The sequence below is a fragment of the Cynocephalus volans genome, chromosome 3, assembly GCF_027409185.1.
Source record: "Cynocephalus volans isolate mCynVol1 chromosome 3, mCynVol1.pri, whole genome shotgun sequence".
NCBI classification, from domain to species: Eukaryota; Metazoa; Chordata; class Mammalia; order Dermoptera; family Cynocephalidae; genus Cynocephalus; species Cynocephalus volans.
The window spans coordinates 137546283-137565225 of NC_084462.1; positions in this window are offsets into that span (position 1 = coordinate 137546283).

The window sequence follows — 18943 nt, forward strand, 5'->3', positions numbered from 1 at the left end:
ATAAAACCTTAAAAGGTGCATCCATGTTGTAGCTCATATCAGAATTTCATCCCTTTTAAGGCTGAATAATATTCCACTGTATGTAAATACCATATTTTGTTTATCCATTCATCTGTCATTTTTCAAAACTCTTAAAGATGATTTGCCTTTAGGTCCTCTACCTGCAGCTAAAGTATTTATTTTTTCTGCTGTCACTGAAAATAAATTTGGTAGAATAATCAAATAAGAATTTGTAATAGGTAATCAAGTAAAAACTAGTATACTGACTCCTAGAGGCTTGTGTCAGAATTTGCCAATAGCTGTGAATACTGACATTTTGTGAGAACATCTTTAAAAGCATTTGATTTCAATAGATTATTAGAAAGATAAAATATTTGGTTTATATAAATTAGTTGCTGCTTTCCAAAAATCCCAACCAGGGCTACATCTAAGCGGACTTAGCAGGTGACTAGCCACCTGCATCTTTAGGTGGCCCTATTTTCCAATGCTGTATCTGTAGAGTTTTTAATGTCTAAACCAGCTGTAGAGAAGGAAGTTAAAAACTGTCACTTAGGACTTAGTACAAGTCATTGAATTATCTCCCATGGAGTTATCCTATTTTTTAGGCCTTACCATTAGTTGTAGAATAAAGACCTTTGTTTTGGCCTGTGGGAATTTGAAGCATCATCAAAGATAACTGGGGTTTGGGAAGGAGATGATTTCAGCCTCCTGGACTCACAGTAACTCACTCCTGCCTCAGGTGGTCCCTATCCCTCTGGACAATTCCCTAATTCCATCCCAGATCTTGAACACTGAATCCCCCTCTCTGACCATGTCTATATTTCTATGTCTCCTGTATCATATTGCTCCTGAATTTTTTCTTCCTTGTTGTCATGACCTCTATTTCCTGGGTCCCTGAGCCTACTCTAATAATTTTTTAACTTGCTCCTGGGTTCCCTGCTCAGCTATTTCAAATGTTTTCATCTTAGCTTCTTTTCTTGACCTCTCCACTTTACCTGCCCCCCTAACCTACAAATGGCTTAACATGACTCTTTCTTTATTGCTATTACCACAGAAGGTCAAGTTAGCCTGACCAAGTAATGGAGTCCACTACAAAGCCATATAGTTTAGTTGCATGCAGGCCTTTAGCACTGCCAACAATCCTTTAGGTTTTTTCCTTATGGACTCCCTACTGAACTCCCAATAGCTATTCCAAATCTCTTCTACTCTTCTCAAGTTCTGCATCCCACCACTGCTGTACTGCTCTCAGCAAAGAACCTGCAAGACATGGTATGGTGTGGAATTTAAGATGATGGACCCCAAAGCCAGATATCTGGAGATTTTTTTCCCCTGCTCTGTCACTAAATAGCTGTTTACCTTGGGAAGTTACTTAACCTCACTCTTCAGTTTCTTCATCTATAAAACGGTGACTACTTACAGGCTGTTGAGAGGATTACACCAGTTGTGTAAAATGCTTAGACCTGGGCAGAGCACATAGTAAGACATATGTGTGACAGGTTTTACTGTCATTACTTTGCTTAGTTGTTCAAAGCCGGCAGACATTCTTTTCCCCAAAATAAGAGGTGTATTAAATCTCCTTTTGAGGCTAGTGTTATACTTGTGTTCTTGATCTCATCTCTGCTTTCTCCCTGAACTCAGTGAATATTCATTTGATAAGCAAATAATTGTTGAGTGCTAAAGATATTATACATTGTTTGGTCACTGGGGATACAACAGTGAATAAAAGAGCTTACATTACAGTAGAGAGAGAAAGGCAGACCAGTTAGTAAAAGATATACTTGTTGTATATCAGATGGAGGTAAGTGCTATGAAAACAATCAAAGCTGGGATAGGTGGGCATGTGAAGCATGGAGGTGGGGTGACTACTTCAATGTATTTGAAGGCCTCACTAGGAATTTTAGTAGAGACCTGAAGTCCAGGAAGTGAGCCATGTGAATAGGCAAACAAGCCTTAATGACTGCAGGTTTGGAGGAAAAGAGCAGTTTTGTTTTTGTTCAGTTTTAGATGCCAGTTGGAAATCCAAGGAGAGATGTCAAATAAGCAGGTGAGTATACTAACATGGAGTTCAGAGAAGAGGTCCAAGCTGAAGATATAAACATGGGGGTTCATCAGCATGGTATTTAAAGCCATAAGACTGCACAAGATCGCCAAGGGAGTGAGCATAGGAATAGAAGTGGTCCCTGGACTGTGATTTGGGATTTTCCAACATTCAGGGAGAGTAGGGAGGAACCAATACACTGAGAAGGAGTTGAGAGTGAAATAGGAGGAAAACCAGAAGAGTGGTCTTTACGGTGATCTATTACTTCCTAAAAAACCACCTCAAAACTGAGTGGTGTAAAACAACCACCATTTTATTATGCTCGCAGATTCTGTGGTCAGGTATTGGGACAGAATGTGGCATGGACAGGCTTGCCTGAGACCTTCGTTGGGAAAACTTGAATGGCTGGGGGTAACTCAAAAGCCTGTAGGCTAGAATCATCTGACAGGCTTCCTCACTTATGTGTTTGGTGCTGGGCTGTGGTAACTCACAATCTGGGCTGAACTAGGACAACGTGTGGCCTCTCCATGTGGCTTGGGCTTTGTCACAGCCAGGTGGCTTCAGGGAAGTCAGACTTAAATGGGGGTCAGGGCTCCAAGAGCAAGTGTTTGTGGTGAACAAGGAAAAGGATTCATGGTCTTTTTTGTTTTATATTTTGTTAAAACAGCTTTGTGGAGATATCATTTACATACCATATTATTCCCCCATTTAAAGTGTAGCATTCAGTAATTTTAATGTGGTCACAGAGTTTTACAGCCATCACTGCAATCAGTTTTGGAACATTTTCATTACCCAAAAAAGAAACCCTGTGCCTGTTCCCATTAACCCCCTCCCCTACCCCCCATCCACCCCCATCACCAGCTGTAGGCAAGCACCAATCTACTTTCTGCCTTTAGATTTGCCTATTCTGGACATTTCAAGGAGTAAAACAAATGTAGAATCACAAATGGAATCACACAATATGTGGTCTTTTGTGACTGGTTTCTTTCATAATGTTTTCAAAGTTCATCCATGTTATAGCATGAATTGGTACTTTATTTCTTTATATTGCTGAACAATATTCCATTGTATAGATACACTTCATTGCGTTTATTCATTCGTCAGTTGATGGGCATTTGGGTTTTGCCACTTTTTAGCTATTATGAATAATGCTGCTATGAACATTCAGATACAAGTTTTGGTGTGGACATGTTTTCATTTCTCTTGGGTATGTGCTGTAGAGAAGGAAAAACTTTTTCTCAGTCAGTGGAGTCCCGCAAATTAAATTGTCAAATGACAGATTAGCAAGAGAAAAGACAGGTTTTAATCACATACATATGGGAGTTCACAAAGAAATGTGACTCAAAGACGTGGTTGGAATTGGGGGCTTGTGTATAATCTTAATGGGGGGTACTTACAGGAAAGCAATGACTTCCAGGAAAGATAAATGGGCGCTTAGGAGAACAGACAGGAGATAAGATAGTTTTTGGTGACAACGTCTGTTTAGGTGTGGTGTGGAGACTTCTCGTCTCTGGTGATAATTGTTAATTTTCCCTGGTTGTTTCTGGGGAGGGGATTTATGACGGTTAAGTACTTTTGAGATCTTTTGGGAGGCTTCTGCTCAAAATAATTTTTATGCCAAGAGGCTTATTCTGGACCCTTTCAATATCTACAAGTGGAATTGCTGGGTCATATAGCAGCTCTATGTGGAACCTTTTGAGGAACTTCCCAACTGTTTTCCAAAGCAGCTACGCCATTTTACATTCTTACCAGCAAGGCATGAAGATTCCAGTTTCTTCCCATTCTCACCAACACTTGTTATTATCTTTTTTATTATACCCATCCTAATGGGTGTGAAGTGGTATAATTCTGGTATTTTTCTTAATTGTGGGGGAAAAACCATAACATAAAATTTACCATCTCAACCATTTTTAAGTGTATAGCTCAGTAGTGTTAAGTACATTCACATTCTTGTGTACCAGATCTCCAGAACTTCTTTCTTGCAAGAGTGAAATTCTGTTCGTATTAAACACCTTTTCGTTTCTCCCTCCCTGCAGCCCTGGCACAATTTTATGTTACAACTGTGGTTTTGACTTGCATTTTCCTAATGGTTAATGATATTGAGAATCTTTTCATGTATTTATTAGCCATTTGTATATCTTTTCACATCTTTTGCTCATTTTAAAATAGGGTTGACTTTTTATTATTGAGTTGTAAGAGTTCTTTATATATTCTAGATGCAAGTCTCTTTTAGATATATGATTTAACAATATTTTCTTCCATTCTGTGGGTTGTCTTTTCACTTTCTTGATAGTGTCCTTTTGAAGCACAAAAATTTTTAATTTTGATGAAGTCCAATAAACAAGTATTTGTTTCTTAATTGTGATTTGGGTGTCATATCTAAGAAGATATGTGGCCTAACTCAAGGTCACAAAGATTTATACCTATATTTCTTCTTATAGTTTTAGCTCTTACAGTTAGGTCTATGATCAATTCGAGTTAATTTTTGTATATAGTGTGAGAAAGGGAATTCAGCTTCATTCTTTTGCATGTGGATATGTAGTTGTCTCAGTACCATTTGCTGAAAAGACTACTCTTTCGTCATTGAATTGTCTTGGCACCTTTATTGAAAATCAATTGACTAAATTTTTTTTTTTCTTTTTATTATAACAAGATTGATCGTACATATCTGTGGAGTACAGAGTTGAACATCAACACCCACGTGCAATATGCGATGCTCACATCAGAATAATTCTTATATTCAATAATAAACACTATCATTGCTATTTGTGGTTTATTTCTGGACTCTCAATTCTATTCCATTGATCTGTATGAGTATGTCTACCTTTATGCTAACAATACACTTTTTGCTTACAGGAGCTTCATAGTAAGTTTTGAAATTGGGAAGCAAATGTCCTTTAACTTTGTTCTTTTTCAAGATTGTCTTGGCTCTTCTGGTTCCCTTGAACTTTAGTATGAATTTTAGGATCAACTTGTCAATTTCTGGAAAAAAACAAAAAAAAAAGCCAGCTAGTATTTTTGATAGCAATTGCACTGAATCTTTAGATCAATTTGGGGAACATTACCATCTTAACAATATTAGGTCTTCCAGTCTATGGATATGGAATGTCTTTTGATCTATTTAGGTTTTTATTTCTTTCATCAGTGTTTTATAGTTGTTAGAGTATAAGTTTCATACTTGTTTTATAAAATTTATTTCAAAGTATTTTATTCTTTTTGATGGTATTGTAAATGGAATTCTATTTTAATTTCATTTTTAAATTGTTTACAGTTGGTATACATAAATACAATTGACTTTTTTTGTATATTGATATTGTACCCTGCAGTCTGCTGAACTTGTTTATTCTAATAGATTTTTTAGTGGATTCCTTAGACTATTCTGCATACAAGAATATGTCATATGTAAGCAGAGGTAATTTTACTTCTTTCCATTTTTTAAATTTCTTTTTCTTGTCTGATTCTCCTGGCCAGAACTTCCAGTGCAATGTTGAATACATATAGGCAGAATGGACATCTTTGTCTTGTGCCTGATCTTGGGGGTCTTGGCCTTTTATGATCTAGCCTTGGAAGTCACGTAGCACCATTTCCATTGTGCCCTATTGGTCAAAGCAGTCACAATCCCACCCAGATTTGAGGAGAGCAGACATAAACTTCACCTCTTAATGGAAGGAGTAGCAAAGAATTTTCAGCCATATTTTAAATACACCATCGCTTGGTTTCCTAGATACCAAGTGAAAAATGTATTTCAAGGAGGATGGAGTGATCTATGCCAAATGATACTGTTACGATATGTGAGGTCTGAGAATTGACCACTAGATTTAGCAATGCAGAGGCCATTTTTGGCCTGGATAGGTCCAGTTTTGGTTGGTGTGGTAAGAACCTGTGTGGAATGAAGTCAAGAGAGTATAGGAGGAGAGGAATTGGAGGCAGCAAATAGAAATAACTCTTTCAAGAATTTTGTCATAAAGAGGAGCAAGGAAATGGTGCAGTGATTGTAGGGGGATATGGGTTTAGCAGTGTTTAATTTTAAGGTGGGAGAAAATAACACCATGTTTGAATGTCAGTGAGAACGATCCTGTAGACAGGGGAAAATTGATAATGGTGAGGATAATCAAAACAATTGCTGGAGTGAAGTCCTTGAGAAAGCAAAAGGACACTAGTGTACCTCTTTTCTCTTGCATCTTCAAACTAACTTATTTCCTTTAGCCTCCAATTATGCTAGATATTACCAGTACTAAAGAATACCCCTCCCTTGATCCTGTTTCTCATTCAACCCTATGGCTTCTATTTAGCTTTCATCCTATTCCTATTTATCTTAGCTCTAAACATCTTGAAAAAGTAGTTCACACCAGATTCCCCAATGCTGGTACTCATCAGAATCACAAATCAGATCCTAGAGATATTGAGTCAGAAGTTCCCAGGTAATCCTAAGACACTGCTAAGTCTAGGAGCCTCTGAACCCTATGCTATAATTATTTTTGTTTTCTTGTCTCTCATTCACTATTCTACCTCTTCTTTTACATTCCTGTAATTCTACTTGAACTGTATTCCCAAAGGTGCCCAGTGAGCTCATCCAATGACCTTTCTCTTTATTCTTCATGGCCCCTCTGAAGAATTCTACACATATCTATTTTCTCCTCCTAGAAACTCACTTCCCTTTGCTTCTGAGTCGCCTCAGTCCTCTGCATTTCAGTGGTGCTTAAGAATTGCTTTTAGGGAAGAGGTAAAAATGTAGATCTCCAGGTCCATTCCTGTTAAAATTCTGATTCAGTAGATCTGGGATCTGGCCCAGGAATCTTCATTCTAACAAGTCCTTAGATAATTCTGATGCAGATGTTCCACAGATACCTCTGCCATGGATTGTTTCATTTCCTGTCTTTCTGACAGCCTCCCTCATCATTCATTGGACAAATGTCTTGTCATTAAGCACCATTCCTACAGTGTGCCTGGCAGTGGGCAAGGTGGACACTTGGCTGTCAAGCATGGGCCTGCTGTTCTCAAAGGACTTAGTGTCCATGCTCTTTCTTATTTACTGCATTCAATCCTTACTTCTAGGCTGTTTCTTCTCAAATCTATTTCTCTATTTCTTAACTTTCTGCTGAGTTCCAAACTTCCGTTCATATCTCCCACAGGCACCTCCAAAGCAGAACACATGTCCGAAGCAGAGCACATCTTTCTACAAAAATTTGTTTCTCTCCCATTTTTGCCTCCTGAGTTAGTGACCTTGCTATCTTCCCAACTACCCAAAACCCCAAAATTACATTCCACTCCTTCTGGCCCCTGGACCCTTCCCTCACATCTGATCATTAGCAAATCTTGATTCTACCCCTGTTGTAGTGGATTGAATTATGTCCCCCCAAAACTTATTGAAGCTTGAATTATGTCCCCCAAGTTTTATGTATTAGAAACTTAGACCGCACTGTGACTGTTAAGAGGGTGGGAAATCCTATTATGGTAGTTGAAAGATGGAGTCTTAAAGAGGTGATTGGATTGTAGGACCATGCCCTAGTGAATGGATTAAAAATGATGATCAGGGTCATGGTTCTGAGGGCTTTAAAAGAGGAGAGTCTGTCTCTCTCTCTCTGTTCTTCCACCATCTTGCAATGTGAGATCCCTGGGTCACCATTGCCACCACCAGATGGACCTTGGACTTCTCAACTTCAGAAACTGTAAGCAAGAAATTTCATTTTTATTTATAAATCACAGTTTCAAGTATTATGTTATAGCAACACAAAATGGACTAATACAGAAAATTGGTACCAGAGAAGTGGGGTGTTGCTTATAACAGATACTTGAAAATGTGGAAGCAGCTTTGGAACTGGGTGTTAAACAAATGTTGGAGGAGTTTGGAGGACTCAGAAGAAGACAAAGAGACAAAGGAAAGTTTGGAATGCCTTAGAGACTGGTTACATGGTGGCAAGCAGTAAAGACTCTTCTAAGGAGGTCTCAGATGTAAATGAGAAGGGACTTACTGGAAACTGGGGCAAAGATCACCTTTGCTATGAACTGGCGAGGAACTTGGCTGCATTGTGTCCATGCCCTAGGAATTTGTGGAAGTTGGAACTTAGGAGCTGTGAACCAGAGTACTTGGCGGAAGAAATTTCTAAGCAGCAAAGCATTAAGGAAGCTGCATGGCTACTTGTAACAGCCTACACTGAGTTATGACAGCAAAGGCATGACATAAAGCCAGAATTTGAAAGAGAAGCAGAGTGTAAAGATTTGGAAAACTTTCAGTCTGTCCATGTGGTAGAGAAGCAGAGCACATGCAATGGTGCAGCCCCAGTGAACATTAGCTAAGAAGATTAGTACAAAGGAAAGGGATTATCAACAGAAGAAAAAGGCCCTGAAGGCATTGCAGAAGCCTCTAGGACCAACTCTTCCATTTCAGGCCCAGAGGCCTAGGGAGACAGAATGGTCTCGGGGAACAGGCCCAAGGCACCCTCCATGGGCTCATTGCCCAGGGCCAACCTGCTTCCAGCACCAGCACCCCAGCTGCTTTGGCTGCTCCAACCATGGCTAACTTGACCCCAGGTGTGGCTGGACATGCAGCTTTGGAAGATACAAGCCAGAAGTCTTGGCAGCATTCATGTGGTGTTAGGTCTTCAGGCTGGCAGAATGTTAGAGCTGTGGAGGCTTTGGAGCCTCCACCCAGATTTCAAAGGATGTATGGAAAAGTCTGGGGGCCCAAGAAGAGATCTGTGACAGGGGCAGAGTCACCGCAGGCAACCTTCACTAGAGCAATGCCGAATGGAAACGTGGGGTTGGAGTTGTAGCAGAGAAACCCCATCAGCTCCGTGTCTAGTGGAGCCATGAGAGTACGACTGCCATAGGGACCCCAGACCTGTTGAGTTACTAGAGCAGTGCCAGCCTGCGAGGCTAAAGCATCACCTGAGACCAGGAAAGCCATAGGAACGGAGCTGCCCAAGGACTTGGGGACCCAACCTCCACACCAGCGGGCAGAGGATATTGAACATGGAGTCATGGTACATGATTCACCAGCTTTGAGATTTAATGCCTTCCCTGCTGGGTTTCCAACTTGTTTGGGATTTGTTACCCCATTCTTTTGGCCTATCTCTCCCTTTCGGAATGGGAATATGTACCATATGTTTGTCCTACCATTGTATCCTGAAAGTAGATCACTTTCATTGATTTCACAGATGGGACTTTGAACTTTGGACTTTTGAGCAGAAACACGTTAAGACTTTGGGGATAAAATGAATATATTTGCATGTGAAAAGGACATGAGTTCATGGGGGGCCAGGGGTGGAATGTAGTGGATTGAATTATGTCCCCCCAAAACTCATTGAAGCTTGAATTGTGTCCCCCAAGTTTTATGTATTAGAAACTTAGACCCTACTGTAAGTGTTAAGAGGGTGGGAAATCCTATTAGGGTAACTGAAAGGTGGAGCCTTGAAGAGGTGACTGGATTGTATGACCATGCCATAGTGAATGAATGGGTTAAAAATGATGGTCAGGGGTGTGATTCTGAGGGCTTTAAAAGAGGAGAGTCTGTCTCTCTCTCTCTCTGCTCTCTCTGCTTCCACCATCTTGCAATGTGAGACCCCTGGGTCACTGTTGCCACCACCAAATGGACTTTGGACTTCCCAGACTCAGAAACTGTAAGAAATAAATTTTGTTTTTCTTTATAAATCACCCAGTTTCAAGTATTTTGTTATAAGTAGCAGAAACGGACTAATACATCTGTATTATTAACTCCTGTGTCTGTCTCTTTTTCTTACCTACTAAACCTGTCCTACTCTTTGCTCCTAGTCTTCACTACACCTTTCTCAATGTCAGCTGGTTCTTTAAACGTAGGTGTATGTCAGGGTTCAGACCTCAGTAACATTCCCTTCTTACTATCTGTGGCTGATTCCATCCATTCCTATGCTGATGGTCCCTAAAGTATATATCTATAAGCCAGAACTTTATTCTGAGCCCTAGATCCATATATCTCTACTCTTTGTCTCACAGGCTTCTCAACCTCAACATGTCCAAAGCTCAACTCATCGTCTTCCCCTTAAACCTATTTTGCTTCTTGAGTTCCTCATCTAGTGAGTGATACTATCCCCAACCCAGTTGCTCACGCCAGAAGCATGGCTGTCATTTCCTACTTGCTTCTCTTCTGTACCCTTTTCTAAGTATCTCTCAAATCTCCCCTTCACCCCCTGCCCCCACGCCATGCTAGGCTTCCCGCTGCCATCACTAGATGCCCTTGCTGCAGCCTCCTAAAAGTCTTTTGGCCTTCTGTCTTGACCCCTTAGTTCCACCAGCATACCTGTTCACTATCTACATTCAGCCAGGTAACTCTTTATCAAAACAATCAAATTACTTCTGATTACTTCCCTTCAATGATTCCCATTTACTATTAGGATAAAGTTTAAATCTTATCAAACCCCTTCCTGATCTTACCACAGTTTATCTCTGCAGCCTCGTTACCTCTGTTTTCTCCTTCACACTCTACATTTGAGCTAGTCTGAACTATTTCCATGTCCCTGAACTTAAAATGATCTTTACATGCTGTTTCTCCTGCCTAGCTATTACGTAATTGTCCCTCAGATCCTGGTGTTTTGTCACTTCCTCTGGGAAACCATCTCTCACTCTCCACATTGAGTTAGGTTCCTTTTCCAATTGCTATTATAACATACCATGCTTAAGCCCATCTTAGCACTTACCACACTGTGTGTTATTTGCTTGTTTACTTCTCTGTGTCTCTAAGAGACTAGAGACTGCTTGGGACAGGGACTGACTTGTTTATCTGTGTATTCCCATTGCTTTGCACAGAGTTTGCCATTTAACAAATATTTGCTGAATGAATAAATGAATCTTAAAAGTATTAAGGAATCACTGTGGTAATTTTAAACAGAGCATTATAATAAGATTTGCATTTTAGAAATATCAGTATTGGAGATGGTTTAAAGTGTAGCAGTCTACTAAGGGGGGCTGTGGGAAAAGTATTGGAACTCATGTTTATTTTTATCTACTTAAGAAGTTGAATTTTACTAATATAGGATTAGCTATAGAACATGTCCATCACTTGTAAATAAATATACAAGTTTGGAGGGTAGTTCAGCATTTGAATGGGGGATACTAGAGGTAGGAAAATCAGGATCAAGATGCTATTACAGTAATTCAGTTGAGGAACAGTAAGGGTCTGAGGACTTGATTTTGATCCTGAGGATGAGTGGTCTAGGCTAGCTCTCATGCTTCTGGCTTGGGTAGGTGAATGATAACCATCGGTGAACTTGGAAGTACATGTCCACTTTTTCCACTTGATTGTTGTTCCCTGGAGGCTAGACTCTGTCTCATTCATATTTGTACCCTTCCCCACACCCACCCCCCAGCACCACTCATTCATTCCTTCAGCAAATATTTAGAAGATCTACTTTCAACTAGCTGCTGTTCTTGGTGCTAGCAACAGAGGATGAACAAGATACTAGAGGTCCCTGCCCTCATGGAACTTACTTGGATGGGTAGGAGGTAAGGAGAGACTAACAAGAAACAGTAAACAACAACAAGAAGATAATACAATTTGTGTTGCATACCCTGGAGGAAACATGTTTGTTTCACTCATTAGTGAGGGGGTAACTGTAGACAGCATGGTGTCCGGGAAGGCCTCTCTGAAGAGCTGACAATTGAGCTGAGCCCTGAGGGTTAAGAGGAAAGCAGCTTTGTCAAGAACCTGGGCACAGCATTTTGAGTGGAAGGAACAGAAAGTGCAATGGGCCAAAGTGAAAGAGAACTCGGGGTGTAAGAGGAACAGAGAAGAGCCTGTGTGCCCAGAACTGAATAAAGAAGGAGGAGCGATATGGACGGAGTTGGAGAGAGGGCAGGCCTTATTGGCTGTCTGCAGGAGTCAACGACGTCCTCTGTGCAGTGGGAAGACATTGGAGAGGAAAGCAGGGAAGAAACCTTTTCTGGGTTGCACTTTTAGAAGACTGAGGGAGGAATGTATTTGGGGGAGGAGAAGAATCAAGAGTTCAGTTTTAAGCAATTTAAGTTTGAGATGCAATATTAAGCCTACCTTGTTTGTTTTATTTAATTGAAGCTCCAAGCATTTAGTCTCCTCTGTCTTTATCATAATTAGGTCCTATGTAGCTTTATCAAAGCTATAGAAATTCTTACAAATACTTACCAGGCATAGGACTGAGTCAGTCAGTCAGGTCAGGAGGAGCAGGAATAGCTATCACATGTTTTCTCTGCTCTAAGTGCTTTGTATTTGTGTCGGCAATTAGGCTATTATTACCTCTCGGCTCTAAACCTACACATCTATACTCTGTTTTGTGATGCCGGGGCTAAGACTCTGCAAACCACATTGACGCCTTGTCAGCTGGCTCCCTATGAGGCTTTGCAAATCAGAGCAATAGAGGGAGACTGGAAGATAGGAGGAAGAAAAGATTCACATTCTTGTGTTTGCTTGCTGTTCCCGTGAGCATCACTCCAGCCTCACTGCTTTACCTTGGCAGTGGTGGTTGATTCTGCGAGCAGCAGCTGAATCCAGATTTCAGTTCTTCCAACATTTGCCAAACCTGCGTCCTCACCCCCATTCAGGACACACCCTCTTCAGAAATCTGAGTGTTTCAGCTCTATGGAACCCCTCCTCCAAACTTCTAAATTTTATTACAACTTTACTTTGTTTCCCCAGCCCTGTGGATAGTAGCTGCTTGCTGCAATTGCTGCCTCTGTTATGCCTTTGTGTTTTCCTTTCAACTGTTCAGTTAACAACTCTCTATATTAATAATCTCTGATAAAATAATTGGTGTGTTTTCTGTCTCCTGGCTGGATTTAAATCAGTACAATTAGATATTATCTCATATACTCCTGGCACAATTTGCTAAGATAGACAGAAAATTGAGACCAAATGAGGGTAAATAATTAGCCCATATTATACAGCTACTAGGTGGTAGAGTTGGGATTTGAACCCAGTTTTGTTTTGTTTTGCCTGAAGCACGTGCTCTAATCCCGGGAGTTACCTTCCCACAGTGCCTGAAAAATTCATGATTTTTTAACATAAAACTGTAGGTACAATTTCCAAATTCTTTCATCATTTTTATTGCCTTTCCTGTTATCAGACCCAGCATTTTCCAAAATATATCCCAGGCAACACTCATACCACTAGAACACCTGTGAAATATGGGTTCCAGGCTCAAGTAAGTTTACGAACTGCCATATACTGTACTCTTCAGAAGAATCTTAATGAATGTTAGCATAACAAAGTCTCCAAGAAATCTTGTAATACAATTTAAATGTGTAAGTAGACAGTTTCTCGTAAATGTTCTGACTGGGAACATCCCAGGATATGGAAAATGTGGGGTTAGTCAATATCTGATCTAATGTATCCTGTGCAACAGTCATGCCTGGTTAGGAGACAGTTGTTAGTGCCTGCAATTGTAGGATGCTCCCATCATATAGAGGTTGCTTTTAAAAAATATTGGGAAAAGGGATTCTGATCTTTGTTTAGGTGATAAAAATATGTCTTTAGATATGTATGTTTTTGCATTTCAATGATTTAAACCTGTAGATACATTTCAATTGCACTTTCAGCTGGAAAATATATAGGCAATTATTTAATCAGTAACCATATTCTAACCAAGGTCAGAATGAGGATGTGATGATTTCCAGTATAAGCAATTTTTACTTTCACTCATGCAAATTTGACAGCAAGTTATCCCTCCACAAATCTAAAGTCCCACTTTTGTAAGCCTGCTCTATATAAATCCTGTAAATAGGAGTGAATTTGCAATGCTTGCATTAACCTTTTGACTGTATTTATTTGAAAGTTTATCTGTGACACCTTGAGATGTTCTACTATAAGAAAACTTTAATTAATACTTCACACTTTTATTTTTAAGTGCAAACCCATCTGCATTTGTTTTTGAAATTGTGGCTCATTTGCTTATTTTATTTGCATAACTGTACCAGTTAATTGGTTTGGATTATATTGTTTTAAAATCAGTCAAAATGATAGTTTATGTGACTAAGTGTTCAAAAAATTAGAGTTAGCTCTTCTTATCTAACTCCATTCCAGAGAAAGCTCCCTCAAAAGTTTTCTTCATGGAATGTAATTCAGCCTTAAAAAGGAATGAAGTACTCCTGCAGCCAGACGCCGCTCATCATGGCATGGGGAGGCACAGGTATTTATTTGCTTACCCTCCCAAGTTCATTGAGTACCTCCTAAGTCCACTCATGGGCTAGATGGTGGAGAAAGAAAAGAAAAGAAAAGAGAAATGAAGTACTGACACGTGTTACAATATAGATCCACCTTGAAGATGTTATGCTGAGTGAAATAAGCCACTCACGAAAGGATAGATACTGTATCACTTAGATGAGGTACCTCAAGTAGTCAAATTCATAGAGACAGAAAGTAGAATTGTGGTTTCCAGGGGCTGGGAGAAGGGCGTATGGGGGAGTTATTACTTGATGGATACAGAGTTTCAGTTTGAGATGATGAAAAAGTTCAGGAGATGGTTGTTGGTGATGGTTATACAACATTATGAATGTACTAATGCCACCGAAATTTACGCTTAAGAATGGTTTAAAGGTAAATTTTATGTTCTGCATATTCTACCACGTAATTTTTTTTCTTCACAGATTTAACATGCTTGTCCAATTCACATTCCATTTGATTCCTGAAGAAGAACTAATCACAACTGCTTATGGCCTTTGGGTTGTGGCACTTTTTGTGTGTGTGTGTGTGTGTGTGTGTGTGTGTCTTTTTCGTGACCTGCACTCAGCCAGTGAGTGCACCGGCCATTCCTATATAGGATCCGAACGCGGAACGCGCCGCACTCTCCCGAGTGCGCCACAGGCTCGGCCCTGTGGCACTCTTTTTAAAACTGAGTGTAAGGAGTCTTTTCTCTGGAAGAATGCTCTAGACGACAAACTAAAGAAAATTTGAAAACTATCCTCAGAGTGGTAAGAACTTTAGTCAAAAATGAAAACAGGTTCCCCAAGGGTTCCAATGCTTCACCTGAGGCTCGCCCTGGCCAGGTGTACCCTGTGCCAGCCAGCAGCACTGGTTTGGGCTTGGATTGTGAGGTATGACCTACTGGTATAAACATGCACTAGGGATTCAGGAAATTGGTGCAGGCAATTACCACTCTGCCCTGGCTAACAAAACGCTGTTTTTTTGTCCGAATATGTGCCCTTGCCAACACAGATATTTCTGAGCTCCTAATAATGGGATCTGAACTCAGGTTTAGTCTCCCTAAGGCACAGCTCCTGGGCCTTCCCCAGCTTGCCTCTCACTGTTGCTGTCTTAGAGATCTGACTCCTGATGTAGCCCTCCCACACTCCATCTGTCACAGTGCTGCAGTTCCTTTCTCCACATCTCGCTTTTCATCCCCCCAAATCCTGATTCAAGCCCTGTGTAGGGAAAGTGAAGGAAAATGGTCAGGGCCCCCGAGATGTTCAGAATCTTGCCGAGCATTTGATGTAAATATACACATGCGCCCAGGTGTTCCTTGGTTGTAATTGCGCATGTGTGCCCAGGTGTCCTGGGTCATCGGATTTGCATATAAAGGACGAATGGTTCTGATCCACAGGGCCCCCCACCCCTGGGATGCCCCCGGGGTGGGCTACTGGGTGGCCACTACTACTGCTGGAGGCTGTTGTTGGAAGCTGTTCCTGCCGGTGCCTCGGGATGCGCCGAGAAGGCCGTCACCGCTGCTGCCGCCGGATCCGCTGTAAGCTGCTGCTGCTACTGCTGAGGACTGAGCTTGTGTCGTCTGCCAGTGGCTCCCAGGATCTTTCCCAGTTACTTAGCATGGACCTGCATGTGAGCAGTCTATGACCCAGGCTGGCATGTGAGGGTTCTGTGACCCAGTCTATACAATGGGTTTGAAGGGTCTGAGCCCTAGCCCTGACAATACAAATGGAAACTTAGTATAACTAAAATAATTAAACGTTTTGCCTTTAATTATGAATGGCCCTAACCAAACACTTTGCGTAGCTATTGCTTTAACAATACTATTGCCTCAACCCAAACTCCTGGCAATCCCGTCCTAGACTTTTGAGAGATCATGTCTTGTAAGAGTGAATAGAGCATCTTTCTTTCCGTGTGAGGCAGACCTAAACTGTACATCAGCCAAGTTGACACACTCTAATTTAACAATTCTTGCATAACAAGAAGGAAAATAATTAATCAAATACCTACTGTGCCAAGTAATGTCAGTTATTTTCAGATCTCCTCACAAGCTATGAGAGCAGGCACTGCAATTATTTTTAAACTGATATTTAATAATAATTGTAATACAGAAGCTACTTTCCCATAGCTGTGCCCACCCTTCAGGAAACACCCTAAATCCTAGTGGCAAATATAGAGATAGAGTTCTATCTGATGCAGACACCAGTGTGGCTCACTTTAAATGAGTCTTCAAATTTCTTCTATACTGGGCACTTCTGTTCAGTCACCCACATCTAATCTCTTACTAGTCAATTCCTTCTCCACATCTTGACCTGACTGAGGTGCTGTCATTTGCAAGAAGGTCAGTGGTTCTGTACCCTTCCTGGGTCCAGGGTCCAGAGAGTCACCTGTGCTCCTCTACTTCCAACCAAGAGATGGTTTCCCTGCCTGCCTGCCATGTTTCTAGCTCACTTAAATTCCACTCCTCCTAGATGGCTGCCTAGTCATTTGCTCTTTAGAAGTTCAAATTTGCACTAAAATTCACTTTTCATTAGGTTGTTTGCTATCACGCATTGAAAACCCTAGGAAATCTCTAGGTCCTTTAAAATACGCAACTTTCAAAAAAACCTATGCTTTTGTTCCTTTTTTTCTTGAACATATAAAATGTGTTTTCGTAGATCAGAATAGCTTTTGAATGGACAGTGCAGTTTTCTCAGTGGCAATGGGTGGGAGATGGGCCATTACCATTGAATGAGTGCCAGCGCTGTTAGGCACTTGCCATGTTACCCCTTCAAGCCTTGCAACAATCCTATAAGGTGAGTAGTAGTATCCCCGTTTTATAGATGCTGCAATTGCTTAAGTAACCTGTTCATGGTCACACCGCTGGTCAGATCTCATTTGGAATACCTTCTCCAATTCCCAGTCACTTTATACCAACGGGTTAGTGTGTCAGTTCGGGAAGGTCCTTAAAGAAGCAGATACTAAGAAGAGGTTACACATGCCAGACATTTATTGGGGGAAATAGCTGTGAAAGTTAAATGAGAAGGGAGAAGAACTATAGGGAGAGCTTTCAGACTAGGATGGAGGTGTGATACCTGTGAAAGGAGAGAGGGGAAGAAGGATCGGGTAGGAAGAGCCTCAGACCACAGCAGTTCTGAGAAAGTCTCTGCTAAGTGGATGGGGTGTCTCTGAGCAAAGTCCACCATTGGAGGATCCCAGGGTCAGGAATGGCCCAGCTCCAGTACCCATGCTGTGCTCAGTCATCAGCTGGGGGCAGTCCCAGGGATGCATGGCTTTGACATGAATACCATGCTGAGCCCCAAGTGGCCACAGCTGGAGTTGGCTACCATCCTGTAGCAGAGTTGTGGAAGTTGGAGAGAGACAAACACTTCAAGAAAGCACATTTTAATAAAGCCAACTAGGGATGCAGCAGCCACTCCAGCATCATCTAAAGAGACACTCAGGGCCACTGGAAGCCCACCTGGCTCCCGAGCCAGGGTGGAGGGAGGCCAAGGGCCTTAGCCATGCCCCCTGCCTTCCTCACCCAGGTCAGCGAAGGAGCTGGCCCTGAGCCAGCCCCGCCCCCCACCTCCGTTTCCTTCCCCCCCACCCACCCCTCCCACTGCTCCACAACATTTTTGAATGTACAAAATAACAAATTTTTTTTTAAAATTTCATGAAAAATAAATAAAAATAGCCACTCAGAGGAATGGATGTCAGACCTGTGCTTCCAGACTTCTGAATTCCAAAGGCAAAAAAAAAAAAAAACAGGTGGCCAACTAAAGCCACTAAGTTTTTATTTATTTTTTCCAAGTAAGGATATTAAACAGCTAAATACCACTTACTTTCACCTTAATTTAATATGAGATACTTTAATACCCAAAACACAGGAAGAGCATAATCTCAGAATAAAGTCCTTTAAGTTGAATGCATTTAGAACAATGAAAAAGCAGAGTCTTGTTTTTTCCACAGTTTAGGTAAAAACACCTTCACGGGCTGGGTCTTAAAACACCGTTACAAGATATTTAAGTCCAGCATGGGGCTTGTACCTGGGGTACTCTCAGGTTTTCTAACCTTGAGACTCTTACAGAGTTTGGATGTGTTGTCCCCCTCAAAACTCATGTGGAAATCTGATCCCCAATGTGACAGTGTTGGGAGCTGTTTGAGTCATGGGGGCAGATCCCTCATGAATGGATTAATGCTCTCCCTGGGGGTGGGGGCCCTGAGTGAGATCTCGCTCTATTACCGTGAGAGCTGGTTATTTAAAAGACCCTGGCACCTCATCTGCATTTTTACTAAGACCCCAGGTGATTCTGATGCTCAAGATTCGTGGACCTCACTTTACTAAACACTGCCTTAAACTTTGATATTATTACAATTCACGTCTTTGTTCTCAATGCCAAAGCACTGACAGCGCTTACTAAGCACTTGAATATCTCTTTGCCATTACAAATGCTGCTCACAAACTCCTTCTCTGTTTTAAAACTTTTCTACATAACTTTGTTTTTAACTTTTTATTGAGAAAAATCTCAAACATAAGGAAAATTAGAAAGAATTGTTCAATGTACACCCATTATACTCACTACTAGATTCAACTTTTGCCATGGTCGCTTTTTAACTACATATATATGTATGTGTTTTTCTAATGAATTATTTCAAAGCAAGTTGCAAACATCTTGACCTCTTACCCAAACACCTTAGCACGAATATCCTTAAAGAAAAAGGTATTCTCCTTCACAACCACAATATTATGGCCACATCTAACAAAACTAATAATTCCCTAG